Source organism: Protopterus annectens, chromosome 2.part1 (assembly GCF_019279795.1).
Source record: "Protopterus annectens isolate FY-2018-M chromosome 2.part1, PAN1.0, whole genome shotgun sequence".
NCBI lineage: Eukaryota > Metazoa > Chordata > Ceratodontiformes > Protopteridae > Protopterus > Protopterus annectens.
Window position 1 is genome coordinate 1,323,777,945 of NC_056729.1, and position 10,873 is coordinate 1,323,788,817.

Here is a 10,873-nt window from a genome sequence, read left to right on the forward strand (position 1 = left end):
CTACAGATCACAATGTCATCTGCAAACATCATAGTCCATGGGGACTCCTGTCTGATCTCGTCTGTCAACCTGCCCATCACCATTGCAAATAAGAAAGGGCTCAGAGCTGATGCTTGATGTAATCCTACTTCCACCTTAAATGCATCCGTCACTCCCACTGCAGACCTCACTGCTGTCACACTACCCTCATACATATCCTGTACCACTCTTACATACTTCTTTGACACTCCCGACTTCTTCATACAATACCACAACTCCTGTCTAGGCACCCTGTCATATGCTTTCTCTAAGTCCACAAAGACACAATGCAACTCCTTCTGACCTTCTCTGTACATCTCCATCAACACTTTCAGAGCAAACATCGCATCTGTAGTGCTCTTTCCTGGCATGAAACCATACTGCTGATCACTAATCATCATGTCCCTTCTTAACCTAGCTTCCACTACTCTTTCCCATAACTTCATGCTGTGACTGATCAATTTAATCCCTCTGTAGTTACTACAACTCTGCACATCACCCTTATTCTTAAAAATCGGTGCCAAAACACTTTTTTTCCATTCCTCAGGCATCCTCTCACTTTCCAAGATTTCATTAAACAATCTAGTTAAAAACTCCACTGCCATTTCATCTAAACACCTCCATGATTCCACAGGTATGTCATCTGGACCAACAGCCTTTCCATTCTTCATCATCTTCATAGCTATCCTAACTTCTTCCTTGCTAATCCACTGCACTTCATGATTCACTATCCGCACATCATCCAACCTTCCCTCCCTCTCATTCTCTTCATTCATCAGCCCCTCAAAGTACTCTTTCCATCTGCTCAACACACTCTCCTCACTTGTGAGTACGTTTCCCTCATTATCCTTTATTACCCTTACCTGCTGCACATATTTACTAGCTCGGTCCCTCTGTCTAGCCAATTGGTACAGGTCCTTTTCTCCCTCCTTAGTGTCCAACCTTTCATAATAATAGCAGTTACTAAAGTGGTATAATCAATAAAGAAATGTTTTATGTAAAGTAACAATATAATCTCACATTAATTTACAATATACTACATATAAAGTACTATCAGAAGATACGAAGTGTGAAAACATGTTGACTGAGTTGAAAAGAAGTATAGGTTCATAGTTAGTAGTACTACTACTGCTGCCCTGCAGCCACCATTTAAGCCAGCCCCCATTAATCTTCTGAGAGACCAAACCCCTGTACCTTGTGTTTTTAAGGCAAAAACCTTAACCATTAGGCCATCCTCCCAACTCCCACCATATAGCACCACAAAGATGTTAATTAAAAGCAAAACATGGTTAGGTGCTAAAGACAACTATACCATTAAACAACATCACAGAAGCACAAACAATTAAAGGATGTTCCAAGGTGGTCTCTAAGTAATTGCCTAGTTGATGAATATTCCTTGGTGTACTGTATTTCTTGTGATAAGGAATTCCCGGAGAGACATTTGAGAATGATCATTCACCAGGGCAAATGTTGATGGAGGATCTCTTTAAAAAGAGGATGGGCAGACTATTACTTTATAATGCCTATGAAGGGGATCTTATTTTCAGTATATTTGTGCATTGAGTGCTATAGCTAGAAAAAAGTAAGAGATTTTAAAAAAGAGTACGACTAACAGGAATAGGGATCAGTTTGGCTTCAGAAACTGACTGGCAATTATGTTATCATTCATTGCCCAGGTAAATGAAGTGAAAGATGTTACCTTCTGCTACTTGGAGGGTGAACATATTATGGAGCGAGCAGAGTGCTACAATGGATAAGGCATATATGAGTCTGGGATTTATGATACAGATAAAATAGAGAGACAGATAAATAAAACAAACTCTTCTTGACTTCTTTAATAGAAAACTAGTAAGCTTCTAAATGTACCTTAATTGATCTAAGACTCTCCACTAAATTGTAGTGTGAACATGAAAGCTTATGTTTTGTTTGAGAAATACAGCCACATACTTTTGACTTGTGACTTTGTGAAAATGAGTTATCTATGGGTCAGTAACAAAAATGCAAGCATTTTCATTAAGAAGCATATAACTATAGTCCTAGAGAAGTTAATTACCAAACTCTAGGTATGAAGTCAGTTCCTCATAACGCTAAAATAATTCTGTAATGTAAATTGCATTCCTTCAGGTATTCTGTGTGATCAGGATCATAACATTGCAAGTATAAAGGATGCAGTTTACTTCTGGTGTGTTATTTACAAGCAGGGACAAATGCATTGGCTCTAAAGTGAATCCTTGAGATGTATTACAGGAAAATGCTTGGTTAAAACAAATTGTGATCAGCTACCTCAAAACTGCATGCTAGATTTAAGAATAAGGCTAAAGAAAGCAAGCTATTTCCATGTCTGAGTACAGATGAGTAGTTTTAGACTAAGTAGATGTGAAGGTATTATATTTGACTTACAAGTGATGATGACATTGTGATAAAGATACATATCCTTCAGTGTACTAAAAGTATGGTAGACAGTTTCCGTTATAATTTTAGTCAAGTGGTACATATTGGAATTTGGTTTGAAATCTGTAGGTCTAGCAGGTGTAAGGGTTTGGGAAAAGGCAGAATGAAAGAAGATTTGTAGAAGTATAAGTTTAGGTAGCAATAGTAAGTATTAAAATAAATATATGGGATACAAGATTAGAGAGGCTTAGGCTATCAAGTTTTAAAAGAAGGTATGGTGCAATAAGTGGAAAGAAGGGTGGTATGCAAAGTAAAATTTTCAAGGAGTGCTTAAATGCCCCAGTGAGGAGTATTTGTGAAGTGAAATTTGTGAGTATGACCATAATGTGTGAATGCAGTTTTGAGGAGGAGAAGAGTTCAGGTGAACAAGTATCATCTAGTTTAAATGGACATGTTGGAATTAAATCTTTAATTGCAATAAGAAATGTGGGCAAATGTCTGGCTATCTATTATAGTTTGACTTCAGTGTAATTTTGTTGATTAGATTTTTTTTTATATTCAATGAACTACAGCTGGCTAAGTCAAAATAGATGTTTCCATTACAAGAACTCTGTTTTAACAGGACTGACAGGTAATCAGTAGAACGTTGAAGGTAATTCTTATATTTGTGGATATTATTCAGACCACAGCTTTGTGTCAGTGACTCAGTAAGTAATATGCACATCTTTGATGGTGAAAATTAAGATGACTTTGTTTATATCCTCACACCAGGTACTTAGATTTATTTTCCAATGCGTATGCTACAGTGTGGTTTGGGCTGAGGGTACTGCACTTCTGAGTGTATCATCCTTCAGTCTGTGTTTGATGGTAGCTCTGGTGGATATAAAAGATCCCATGGCAATTATCCAAAACAGTAGCTGTATCTTTATATTTTATGTCCATATTTATACATATTATATATACCCAACATGATTATAGTATGTATAGATTCAATCTCTAATTTTCAATCCACTACTTTCAGTCCATATTCAAAAATATTTTCCATTGTTTTATTATTCTGTGTTTCACATAAGATTCTCATATCTCTCATTTTATATAAACAGTACATAACTCATTACGTTTTACCCATTTTGTTTTCTTCCTCTTTTGCCCCTTTTCACATATAATCCATATACATTCACTTCAATATTTATATTCCCTTGCAATTTTATCATTTTCTTTTGTCTAAAGACCAAAACCATCCTACTTTTGGTAATACAAATGCATATTACTTAGTCTATTCGGTATTTTTCTATTAAACCCCTACCACTTCGCGCTGCTGTGTTGTGGTGGTATGAAGTAGGAAGGAGCTATCTGAGTTGTGTCCTTGCATACAGAAAGTATGTTTGACATGAAGTACTTCTCATTGAGAAGGACCCAGTGATCAGTAGCAGGTTGTCAGGTATGAACATTACAAATGACCACTGCCGACACTTCATGCTGCTGTGTTGTGGTGGTATGAACTAGGGATGAGCTCTCTGAGTTGTGTCCTTTCATACAGAAAGTATGTTTGATGTGAAGTACTTCTCATTGAGAAGGACCCAGTGATCACTACTAGATTGTCAGGTATAAACATTACAAATGGCCGCTGCCAAACAGCTGCCTTCCTTCCTTTATAGTATTGGAGGGATGGTATCAGCTGGGAGCCCTGAAGCTTATGGCTTCATGTAAATGTTTAGAGGGCTGTTTCAAATGAATTACAGCTCTTTGTCTTCCTCCCTCTCCACGAGTGTCTCTGCATCAGCCAACAGCTGCTATAATACTAAAACCTACAAATCAATTTCTTCACTATGCCCAGCAGGCAGCCATAGAAAGAAAGAAAGTGTCTCTGTCTCCACCATTTCCTCTACCGGTAAGTACATGCATTCTACTGGACTGAAGATTACACTGCTATCGTGTCATTTGTCTTCTGCGCTGTGTGAATGCTATACACTGTCTGCTTGGCTAAACAGAAACAGGGGTTCCAAACAGCCGATGAAATACCGCCACAACAGAGCAGCTTGAAGTGGTAGGGGTTTAACAGAAAAGTACCATCTATTCTCCTTCATATCTTTTTAATTAATGAAATCTCTCCTGCATCTGTTTATATTTAATATTTCAATCAGAAGTTTTTTTAAAATCATCTATATTATGTTCTACCATTCTATTATAACTTTATACTTGGCTCGACTTCTTTATATATTCTTTCTCTACTTTTATTCAAAGCTGATCCAATTATATACAAAGTAATAATTTAACATAACAGTCCAGTACTATTTTCTTCTGTTATTTTCCATGCTTTCATCATTAAATTAACATAGTTTCATGTATGTCAGTATATTTACAAGATGAACTCTCTCGCAAAATACGTCTTTCTACTTTTCCCAGAACTCATCATACTGGATTTTTAGAATGTTATGTTTTAACATATTTAAATCCTTTTTGTTTAATGACATCAAAAATGCAGTGATACAACAACACACACTATGGGATTTGTCAGTTTCACTCATAATTATGTTTACAACTCCTTGTTTTATAGGATTTAACTCCCAGGAAAGTGCATCTAATATTACTTTGTCTAACTCTTCTGGCATTTTCTAAGTTGAGTCATGCTGACAGTGTTCATCAAATAAGCTTTTTGCAAATTTAAACTCTGTATGATTTCCATATATTTATAATCAGTTTTATTTTTCAAAATTTTTCTTTACCATCCTGCTAAATTTCTTTCTCTTTTGCTCATCGTTAATCAAGTATTTCGATTTCTCTTTGTTAAAAGATGCATTCCAGACTTTGAACTATATCACTGTAACCTTTTCATTTATAATTATTCATTTAAAAACCCACATTACAAAGTTTCTCCTACATAACTTTTATTGTGGCTATCAACCACTTCATATTACGTGTAAATAAAATATATTCTGCTTAAAAATAATGATGGACATTCTAACACATTTATATATTTCCATTTTTCCATCCACAAATTTTCCATTAACGGTCTATACCACACCATTAATAACTAATGTAAACAAAATTCCTCTCAGTGGACAAGCCTGTTTAATTAATCTGAAATTGATCTTCCATAAGTCTGTCAACTACATACACCTCAGCATCACTGAATGAATCTTTTCCAAAATTATACTTCAAAGGCTTTATTTGTGTTATAAACAATAACCTTCTTTTATCTTTAGCATGTATCATATTTCTCATATTTTACACATCTTTTAATTTTCTATTTTTTATATTATAAATCTCTTTTCATCATCCATCTTCCTTGTTAACACTGATATCCTTAGCTACAATATTTTTATTAATACTTTATAGTCATGCTACTACAAATGCTATAAGCCTCCAATTTTCCGTTCTATTCTCATCTCCTTTCTTCTAAGTATACTTTATCATTGTAGCAGTAATTTCTTCATCCATTACCTGTTCATAATAACATTAACGTAAAATGTATACAACTATCCATTTACTACAACTCTCCCTTTATTTCATCTAGTGTTTTATAAAATGTATAATCTGCCTCATCTTTACTTGAAGAAGAATCTGCCAGTTACTATTTGTAATACCCTATTCAATCTTTCTATGTTAAGTTTTCCATCTATTCACTCTTTGTCTTCATTTCTTAATGTTTCTGCATTACTAGATTTTATTTTGACATGGCATTCTTGCTTTTTACTACAGATTTTGTGTACATATTATGTTATCTTCTAATTGCATATCATGCTGTCAGCTATTCTTTTTCCTTTTCACCTTATAACATATCCCTACATATTTCTTTACTTTTACCTGGTGACTCAACAATGAAGTAATTTCTTAATTTCTACTATCATTACATAGTTTTGTGTCCCCAAAACGCCTTCACTTCATTTAGATTTCATTAACATCTGCTTTACAATGGTAGTGTTATCTCAGCTTTCTCTTTGTTCTAGCTTATTGAGTTTGATCATAACATACTTAATCAAATGCCTGTATTCCATGTTTTCTTCCACAGTTAACCACCTACTACTATCAGTATACTTCTCTCTTCCACTCATCCCACAAGTCTCCCCATTTTTGATAAAATATTCTTATGTCAAGGTTTGTTTTTCATAGATGCTCATTTATCTGTAGAATGTATCATTTTCTTATATTTATTAACAGCTCCTTTACTTTTCTATTTTTATTCTATACCTCTGTTCATCAACCATCTTTATTAACAAAGATATCCGCAGCTGCATTATTTTCATGAAGCTTTTATAATCATTTTGGCACAATGCTAAAAGCCTCCAGTTCTCAATTTGTCTTGTATTTACTCCCTGTATATTTCTTCACTTTGTGACCAGTTTAGTCAACAGTGGATTTACTTCCTCATTCTTATTTGCACTGCATAGTTTTGCCTCTGCAAAAAGTGTTTATTTGTATTTCCTCAAAAATCTCTTTTTCAATGATAGCTTTATCTCATATTTTCTTTGTTGTAGCTGATCACGTTTAATCATGAAATATTTCATCAAATGCTTGTATTTCATTTTCTACTTCTCTTAACCACATACTACAATATGCAACCTTTTATACTTCTTTTTCAACTTAACCTACTAGTCTCCCCATTTCTACTAACATTCTCATTTCATTTTACTATTTTCGGTTTCAAAATAAGTAAATAAACAACTAAAATTGTAGTTTCATCTTAATTCTCCATCTATTTCTATACTCTCATTCCCTTTCTACTTTTAGCATAACTTACTCATTTAATAATTAATCTATTTACTAATGTTTTACTCTTTTCCCCCCTTACACTGATGTTTAAAATGTCACTCTACCATAATTCCATATTCAGTGGTAAAAAAATAATGTTTCTAGTATTTCTTTTCTTGCTGAAGTATTTATCATGTGAATTGTCCAACATATTTCCCTTTACTGCTTAAATCTATAATATATCTCCCTGCAGTTGCTACTGTAATATCTGTTTTTTTCATTTTTTCTTATCTGTTTCAAATATTATATCCAAACACTGTACACACCCTTTAGTCTGTAATAATTCTTAACCCTACATAGGTTCAATTTCTTTTATTTCTTCAACATCACCCACTCTTGCATCTGGTAAACTTAAGATATTGCAGCATATAGACATACCCATTTAGCTAATAATGTTCTTTATAATGTTATCATTGGAAGAACTTAATGTAATATGATTTCATATATTTTTCATCTTCTTCATACTCTTCTGTACTTCTTTTCTTTTTCTTTTACCTAGCCTTTTTGATGTTTACATCTTTTGTTCTATATTTAATACATTTTCTTTCATTCATCTGGATTTTCTTATGTCAGTACCTCATAAACATTTTTTAAAATTAGATTAAACTTATTCTTCAGTTTTGCAACCTTCCTTTTTCTCCTTATATACTTAATAATTCTATTGTATCATCACTGAGTATTTTTTGTTAGTTTACAATTGTACAAGTTTCAAACTTTTCTGATTTTTCATGTAATTCTTTTTGAATTCCGCTTACCCATCTTCTACACAATTTAAACAAAATGATGCATGCCTCCACACTTTTTACAAATAGGTTTACAATTCAGCTTTGTCTGCCCTATCTCCTCAGAGGAACATTAAAATCTTTATTCATTACATTGTTTATCAGATACACAGAGACTCCACCAAACAATTGTATCCTTGTTTGAGAAATATACCTCTATGTTACCCCAACAGCCATATACATATACATATACATTTTTCACATTTTCCAAATGATGTACAGTACTTGATTGTCTCTACAAAAACAACTGGTTAAACACTTCCTGCTCTCCAGTCCATTTACCCCTTGAGTCTGTTTGCTTTTTTAGTACATACAGACCCCAGGATTCATGAAGCTCAGCGCAAGGCCGGCGTTAGGCTTGCGCCGACCGTGCGGCGCGAAGATGGCGCAGTAGTGCCAAATGCATAGTAATGAAGGCGTGCTGCCGACACAGCCACGTGCACAGGAAAGGAGCGCAAGTGCATAGGGCATGTCAAAGTGCCGCACGGAGGCATGGAAATGGCAGCTGTCAATGTGCAATCTAAAATGATTGCATATAACAGGTTGCAAGATAGTAACCATGTCAGTGTCCCTGGATACTGAAACGTATGCAAAGCATGCAAGAAAGTACTTGCGAACACAAAGTGACGAAGCAAACAGAAATGCATGGTAGGGAATAACGGGTCCCTATCCCATGAACAAATGACATGGAAGACCGTGTGGCCATAGTCCAACGCAGTGTAGATAGCCATACCAAGTGGAAGTGAAACGCATCATACGTTAGCGATCCGCCAGTAGGTACGTCCAGCCCAATGGTGAGGATCACCAGCTGAATCATAATGTGAGGGAGGGTACACAGCTGGGCAGATGTGTCCATAACAAAATACACGAGAAATGTAGATATCTAGCGACCGTATGTCCAAATTATATCCCACAAGGCATGTAATAGTCACATACAAAAGGTATGTCCATATTTCACATACCAAATGTGATGGGAAATAGAATAAGCATGTAAACAAAACAGAAGGAGCATACAAACAGCCACAACAATAAGGACACATGTAGGCTGAAAGGAACAGTATTATCCATACCATTGACTAGGATTACCACCTGTCCCAATTTGCGAGTGACAGTCCCTCCTTGGGCAGTTGTGTCCAGACAAAAACCTGTAACAATGGCAAATGTTCTGAGATTATAGGACAAAATTATTCCCTATACGTTATGTAATAGTTGCATTAAACATGTTTTCTGTATCTAAATTACATAAATGTTATAAGCAACAGAATAAGCAACTGAACTGCTGCAAGAATAAGCTTTGACATAGACAAGAAGTCTAAGTTCTATCCTGTGTACTGACCATGGGTATGTGTCGGCCTGTAAAATGTGATGTGTGTACCAAAAATGTCCCACTTTGGCCAATTGAAAAGGTGGCAACCCTACCGTCGACTGTGGGGGGGGTGTTGTCCACTACAGTCAGATATGTGCACAGAATATATCCCATCCTGGACATAGGAAAAGGTGGCATCCTACCAATGAGTACAACAGGCCGCCAAAATCCGGAAGTCAGCGGTACAAGCCGAGCTTGTCAGGATGTGTCACAGTCGAACGGGTAGTACCCAGGTATACCAAACATGTAATGAAAGAGAAGTATGGACGTGTACCTATGTGCATGAGGTATAGCATGTGGAAAGCAAACATGGTAGGGCAGTCCACACAACCATACAGGTACCAGACACATGTAGGGTATTCAGTGTGTTACTCTGGTTGTGTCATGGGCCAACAACCAAAGCACAGATGTATGGGGTGTGAGGAATCTGTGTGTGTGGGGTGGATGGGTAATGGTACAATCCTCCAAAGCGATACTGTGTCGTATGCAGAATAGGTGAACCGGAGGTGTATGAGGGAGCAGCGGGTGAAGTTGAAAGAAACACAAACACATGTATAAACAGCTGCAATACAACCAGACAGGCCATACTGTAGAACACAATCCCACAAACAGATGAATATTGAAATGTGCGATACAAATGTATAGATATGTCATCGGCACATACCCACAGATTAGTCCTGATGGAACTGGCCATAACAAATGCAACACACCTGGATGGAACTGACCATAACAAATGCAACACACCTGGATGCATAATGGACTACCCAGCATCCCCTCCACATCACACAACCCACTCTCATACCTGAACGCCCACCAAATCCAGCCGTACTTGGCCTACTGGTGTGGTGCCGCCACAGCTGTACATAGTGACCACTATGCATATGTAGTAGGTAGTGTCACCCTAGGCAGTTGCAGGATTTCACATGACCTCAGCACATTTTCGTTACTCCAAAACGATGTTCGGTATACCTCTTGTTGTGGATCGGTACAATTTTTGGATATCCCTCATGGGATACATAACCTGTGTAAACATTAGAATGGAAGACATGAAGTCCAGTCTTGTAGATATCTGGATAGAAGTTGGAATGTGCATTAGAGGTGTATGACACTGTCCAGCCCTAAGTGGTCATGCATAACCTACTACCCAGGATCAAACACTTGCTCGTGACGCACGTGTCCCAACACGAATAAGCAGAAATATATTGCACACATTCGCATAGTGGCAAATGGTATAAGGGTGATGAAGGCACTGACATAAACAGGATAACCCTGATCTACTGTGTGAGGGACACTTAATGTGTGTGTAGGTATAACTGACAATACCTGTCAACCTCTGAGAGCAAGATATCTGGACAAAGCCGTGAATAAAAGTATACCTGTCAGCCTCTGAGAGCAAGATATCTGGACAAAGCCGTGAATAAATGTATACCTGTCAACCTCTGAAAGCAAGATATCTGGACAAAGCCATGAATAAAAGTGGGACAAAGGCCCAAAAGTATGGACAATTTGTAAAGAAACTGAGAAAGTTGATAGAATAACAGTTTGTACATTGGCATTAATTTCC